Source organism: Oryza brachyantha, chromosome 2 (assembly GCF_000231095.2).
Source record: "Oryza brachyantha chromosome 2, ObraRS2, whole genome shotgun sequence".
Lineage (NCBI taxonomy): Eukaryota > Viridiplantae > Streptophyta > Magnoliopsida > Poales > Poaceae > Oryza > Oryza brachyantha.
Window position 1 is genome coordinate 9,564,924 of NC_023164.2, and position 6,000 is coordinate 9,570,923.

Below are 6,000 nucleotides of genomic sequence, written 5' to 3' on the forward strand. Positions count from 1 at the left end.
AACTCTAATCATGTTACCCCTGGTCCACCATGGATAAAGTTAGATAAACAACGACATAATAATAAGGATACCCAAAAATAAATACAGTAACTACTTTAATTAAAACAATACATATTTGAATAAATAAAGTGGAGAATTTGCAATAATAGGTTCAATATGATCAAGGATGAGTGACACTTCTCTTGCTCTGGCCCCTGGGGAACTTCGGCGACGATCTCGAAATAAACTGGCGCTTCTGTCACGCCCAGAAATTCCTCACACGAATTTTTGAACTTAATTGTGTATTAAATCCCTGTCCAGGACCAGCCAGGGTACACAAAAAGACAATGTTGATTACATAACCATCGTTCTTAGAAACAACTGAAAATTACACTTATTCTAGCGGAAATGCAGCGGAAAGAAAAACAAAGGGGTAGACTAGCTCCAGCGGGTACGGCTCCAGTCCACAGGCAACGCTTCGACGGCGGAACAGCTCACTCCTGGGAGGCACCTCCATCGGACTCGACTTCTAGCTCTGGGGTGGGAAAGTTAAGCAAGGCTGAGTACAAACACCGTACTCAACAAGTAACACGGACAAGGGGAAGAATAAATGATGCAAAGGGATTTACAAGGACATGCTAGGGTTAGTTGCAGTAAAGCAGCAGTTTAAATAAATGACAGAGCTTAAAAAGAACAAAGGTAATTAAGTACAGTAAAGCATAAATAAATAAGCAGTTGTAAAATACCACAACACTGTCCAACGTTACACCACGTTGCAACAGGCCCAACCACTACTCAACGTTACACCACGTTGCAGTAGTCCCGAGTGATAACCAATTTACTCAAATTATTAAGGTTCACTAATCACAGTGAAGCTGGGAGTTCGCCCGTAACCGTGGGCACGGCTATTCGAATAGTTTATACTCTGATCAGAGTTGTACTACTGTACCCACAAGACACGACTCCACTACACTTGAACGTGCGCCGACATACCACCATGGTATACTGGAAAGGAGACCGTGATAGGACCCGTTACACAACCCTCCCTATTTAATCGCACCACACTTTAGGTTTAACCCCCTCCTTTACACCAAGTCGGGCAGTCCCCTCTTGTGCCTTGGTAGATCCGGAAGCAGGAGAAGCTTTCGTTACACCACGATTGCCCGTCCATACTCCATCACGCCTACCCTTGCCTGGGTACGTCAAATAGTTCGAAGTCATGCTTCAAATCCCACCTTACCCATTTCGGCATGTGGTTAGCACTTAATTACTTCCAGGGTTTCCCGTGAACCGGTCCTTACTCGCCATGGGTGCGACTCTCAAAACCATACACCCACAACCCACCATTATCAATATTTTAGTTGACATTAACCCGAACCGGGTAGTGAGTCATTATCTCAGCTATTCAGAACTAAGCATGATTAAATGTGATCCCATGAGCTATTGGTTCTAAGCATGGCTAAGCATTAACCTAGGCCTATCTCTGGTCAAGTTACCCCTGGTCCAGCAATGAATAAAGTTGGATAAACAACGGCATAATAATAAGGTTTACCCGAAAATAGCATAAAGTAAGTACTTTGATTAAAACAATGCATATTTGAAATAATAAAGCGGGGAATTTGCAATAATGGGTTCAATATGTTCAAGGATGAGTGTCACTTGCCTTGCTCTAGCCCTTGGGGAACTTCGGCGACGATCTCGAAGTAAACCGGCTCTTCGGCGGGGTCCGAATCTAAGAGACAAAGCACAAAAATAAATAAAACAGGCACAAACTCTACTGAAACAGCAAAAGAAACTATTTTTAATGGATTCTTGACAATTTTATGAATTTAATGAAATTTGAATGGACCTAACCGGAGGCTAGATGAATTACTTATGAATTTTAGAAGTTTTCTGGGTTTTTAGCTAAACAGAAAAGTCCTAAATCAATTATTGCGCAATTAATGAGGCTGCTGACGTCAGCGAGGAGAGAGGAAGCTGACGGCTGACAGGTGGGGACCACCTGTCGGTGAGAGAGAGGGGGAGGAAGAGACTGACACGCGGGCCCGGGGAGGAGAGAGAGGAGGCGGGCGCGGGGGAACGACTGACGGGTGGGGCCCACTCGTCAGCGAGAGGGGAACAGAGAGGAGGGGAGCGCGCGGGCTCGGGCGGACGGCGGCGACCGGCGGGAGCGGCGGACGACGCGGCGGCGGCGGCGCAGGGCGACGGCGGCGCGACGGCGACGGCGCGACGGCGACGACCGGCGAGCGGCGACGGCGACGACGGCCGAGGCGGCGACGCACGGGCGCACCCGGCAGAACAGCGGCGACGGCGACGGCGCGGCACGCGCGGGCGCAAGCGACGGCGGCCAGACATCGGCGACGCGGAGGCGACGACGACCACGGCGGCCGGCGGGAGGGGCGAGCTTCGCACTCGTTCGGCGACGACGCGCGACTCGGCGGCGGTCGGCCGGAAAGGGGGAAAAAGAGGGGAGGAGGGTGCGGGTGCTTACCGGCGGCGGCGAGAGCGCGGGCGGGTCGGCGAGGTCGGGGCGGAGGTGGCGACGCGGGTGGGAGAGGGAGATCGGCAACGGCGACGGAGATTGACGAGTGACGGCGACGGGCGAGACACGGCGGCGCACGGGCGGCGAGGGAACGCGCGGCACCAAGGAGGCTCCCTGGCGACGGCGAGGGCGGCAGCAAGTCGGCGACAGCGGGACGGAGGTGATGACGCAACAGGGCAGCGACGTCCGGCGGCTGGCGACGAGATTGCGCGGCGGCGGCGAGAGGCGGCAGCGCGGCGGCGACACGAGCGACGGCGGAAAGTGGGCGATAGCGCGCGGCGGCTCGGGATTTATAGGGTGGCGGCACCGGCTAGGGCGGGCGAAGGTTGGAGACCGAGTCGGGGACGACGCGGTCTCGGCGGCGGCGGTTGCGGCGGTGGCGTGGAGTCGGACTCGGCCGGGGCGGCGCGGGCGCGGGCTGGCGAAACGGTCACTGACAGGTGGGCCCCACCTGTCAGTGGCGCGAGAGGGGAGGGAGCGGCGACGGACTGCGCGGCGCGGGCGAGCGGGCGAGCTGGCGAGCTGGGCCGGAACAGCGGCCCAGGCGGGGCACGCGCGGAGAGGGGGAGGGCGGCTCGGCTGGGCCGGCCGGGGAGGAAGCGGTGGGCCGGCTCGGCTGGGCCGGCCCGGGAAGGAAAAGAAAAGGAAAAAGAAAAAGAAAAAGGGAGGAAAATTGGACTTCGGCCCAATTTGAGAAGTAAGGGAAAAAGAAAGGAAAAAGGAGGGAAAAAGGAAAACCTCACTTTTGCCGAGTATTAAATTAATTTGTTTGGCCAAATTTTATACTTCTGCAATTTAAATTTAAATCCTATTAGTCGATTTGCGAGCCTCGATTTAATTGAATTAATTCCTTTTAGAGAGATTTTTCCTGAGTTAATTAAGCCAATTGTTGCTTACAAATTTCTTTTACGATTTAGGCTTAGGACGAAACTCCGGGTGTGACAGCTTCGGCGGGGTCCGAATCTAAGCGAAAAAGCACAAAAATAAATAAAACAGGCACAAACTCTACTGAAACAGTAAAAAAGTATTTTTAATGGATTCTCGACAATTTTATGAATTCAATGAAATTTGAATGGACTAAAACAGAGACTAGATGAATTAGTTATGAATTTTTGGGTTTTTTTAGCTAAACAGAAAAGTCCTAAATCAATTATTCCGCAATTAATAGGGCTCGCTGATGTCAGCGGAGGGGAGGTGGCGCCGACAGGTGGGGGCCACTTGTCAGTGGGACAGAGAGGGAGGAAGGGACTAACAGAGGGGGTCCACGGGCAGTGAGAGAGAGGGGTGAGGGGAGGATGACATGCGGGCCCGAGGGAAGGGAGAGAGAGGACGGGGCGGCGGCGACTGACGGGCCGGGCCCACCGGCCAGAGAGAGAGGGGAGAGGGAGAGGAGACCCGGCCGGTGGGGACCACAGGTCGGTGACCCGGGGCAGAGAGGGAAGGGAGATGGCGCCGGCCGAGCGGAGGAAGGCGGCGGCATCCGGTGGCGGGGACAGTGACCGGCGGCGAGGGCGGCTACGTGCGGCGCAGGCCGGCAGGCGACGACCGGCGGCGAGAGCGGCGGCAAGAGACGGGCGGCGAGGAGCGGCGGCAACGGTGGAGGGAACGGGAGAGGGAGGAGGGGAAACGCTCACCAGCGGCGATGGAGACGGCGGCGCGTCGGCGAGGGCGAGTAGGAGGTGGTGACGCGGTCGAGCGGCGGCTTGCGGCGTTTGGGCGTGAGATCGGCTGATGACGGTGAGACGACGCTGCGCGGCGGTGGCTCGGGACGTGCGGAAAGGGGCGGCGGCGGCGCGCGAACGAGGGAGTTTTATGGGGAGAAGCACCGACTAGGGTGGGCGGCCGTTGGGGGAGGAGACCGAGTCGACGACGAGCCGGATTCGGCGTCGACGGTTGCGGCGGAGGAGTTGGAGTCTGCGGCGGCGCGGCGCGGGCTAGGTCCGGCCGGGCGAGGGTGGCGAGGCAGACTTGCACGGCGCGACGCGACGAGCGGCTGGGCCGAGGCAGGGAGCGGGCGAGCTGGGCTGAGTGGCGGCCCAGGAGGGAGGGAGGAGGGCGCGTGAGGTGAGGAGGGGAGACCGGCTCGGCTGGGCCGGCTTGGAGGGGGAAAGCTGGGCCGGCCCGGGAAGGAGGAGAGGAAAAAGAAAGAGAGAAAGAAAAAAAGAAAAAGAGAAAGGAGGAAAATTGAACTTCGGCCCAATTTGAGAAGGAAGGGAAAAAAGAAAGAAAAAGAGGGAAAAAGGAAAGCCCCACTTGTGCCGAATTTTAAGTTAATTTTTAGGCAAAATTTTATACTCTGTAATTTGAGTTTAAATCATGTTAATCGATTTAGAACCTCGATTTAATTAAATTAATTCTTTAGAGCGATTTTTCCTGAGTTAATTAAGTCAATTATTATTTACGAATTTCTTTTATGAATTAGGCTTAGGATTAAACTCCGGGTGTGACACCCCGTCCTTTAATTTATTAATTTTAGCCCACTATTGAATGTAGCATTATAGTCAAGCATAATGATGGTCGTTGTGAATGCGACTGGTCTCTGGTAGCAAGGGTCATGTGTGTCAAGGAATCATGGAAAAAATAGTGTATGTGCGCATCAAACTCATTGTATTAACATGAGCAAATACATGTTGTACTAACACAGATTGGCATATAAAGCAACTCTATTGTTGCGTATTGCAACAATAATTTTGTGATAACCTTAAGATTCTGAGCATCCTTAACAAGATCATAACGAACGTACAATATACATGTCTAGCAGTAGTACCTTCCTAGGTATGTGCTATTCATGGTATCTTTCCTATGATTGTGGGATATGCTTATAAATTATTTTTTGTTATTAATAAGTGGTTTCGCTTATGCTTATAAAAGTCAAAATAATGAGGCTAATTGTATCTGCTTTGTATATAAATGGCAAATCATAGGAGAGACAGTGCAGGTGACCTAGAAACATGTTGCTTGCCGGGCACCACCTGAAAGTTTAAGGTTCATCAACCAATCGATGAATATGCTTTCACGGGACCATCCACCAATCCCATCCCATCTCATTAGGAAAATCCATAGGTCTTACAAATAAGAGTATTTTTTTCATCCTTAAAAAAGTACCATGAGGTACCACTATTTTTATGTAAAATTTGATATATTCTAGTATCTAAGATACCAAGAGATACCAAATTTTACATAGAAAAAATGATACCTCCTGGTACCTTTTAAAGGATGGTAAAATTGCTCTACAGATAAACTTATACTGATCGTATTTGTAGAAGCCAAGGAGAGAGAACCATAAAGAGGAGCAGTTCCGATTTACGGTCACGCAAGCATGGACAAGAGTTGATGGTGAGTAGGGCGGATTTGGCATGGAGGACGGGGTCTTGAGCCCCCGCTACCCCGTTAAAGCCATTAGAGCCCTCACGAAGACCCTCCTAAAATTTATCAAAGATCAATAGAAAGGGGCTGAAACTCTATCTAAATTATTCAAA